Source organism: Schistocerca cancellata, chromosome 7 (genome assembly GCF_023864275.1).
Source record: "Schistocerca cancellata isolate TAMUIC-IGC-003103 chromosome 7, iqSchCanc2.1, whole genome shotgun sequence".
Taxonomy (NCBI): domain Eukaryota; kingdom Metazoa; phylum Arthropoda; class Insecta; order Orthoptera; family Acrididae; genus Schistocerca; species Schistocerca cancellata.
Window position 1 is genome coordinate 125,727,229 of NC_064632.1, and position 796 is coordinate 125,728,024.

General features: G+C 51.6%; 1 pseudogene; it reads left to right on the forward strand.

The window, feature by feature from the left end:
- The first annotated feature begins 390 nt into the window (after positions 1-390).
- LOC126093346 (5S ribosomal RNA) lies at positions 391-508 on the forward strand (annotated as a pseudogene).
- The last annotated feature ends 288 nt before the right edge of the window (positions 509-796 follow it).

Below are 796 nucleotides of genomic sequence, written 5' to 3' on the forward strand. Positions count from 1 at the left end.
GTAACGGGCAACTGATTTTGGGTTGCTCTGTAAGCCAGTGGCAGGGTTCTTCCGGGAAAGGCCACTTCCCCCACCAGAAGTGCTGCTCGCTCTTGAGTTTACAGACAGACTATACATGCTGATACGTTTCTTTGTTTTTCATGTTAATGTTGTTAACACATTCTGGGACTTGGCAAAGGAGGGTGGTTCATGGGGTCCGGACCCCTCCCCTCCCCCCCACAACCACCACCACCACCACATATTACCTAAATAAAATTACAGACGACCTAGTTGCCATGTAGTCAAACTGTAAGCTATTCTGATTTTCAATCATACGACGAAAAAGGTATATGCACTATCGATAGTCAGTAATGACAACGATAGACTTGAACTATCTATACAACCAGTGCGGTCAACGGCCTTTCCACAGTGGTAACACCGGTTCCCGTCAGATCACCGAAGTTAACCGCTGTCGGGCTTGGCTAGCACGTGGATGGGCGACCGTTCGGTCTGCCGAGCGCTGTTGGCAAGTGGGGTGCACTCAGGCCACCTGAGGCAAGTTGAGGATCTACTTGATTGAGAAGCAGCGGCTCCGGTCTCGGAAACTGACACCGGCCTGGAGAGCGGCTGTGACGACACGCGCCCCTCCGAACCCGCATCCTGTGACGCCTATGGCCGCGGATGAACGCCAGTCCGTCAGTAACGTTAGCGCCTTTCGAGACCTGTCCGGATGGAGCTTCGTTTGTACATCCATAGAATTACCAGCTAACGCCCATCCGTGTTTTAGCCAATACTAACTGAATGGGAATACTGAGAA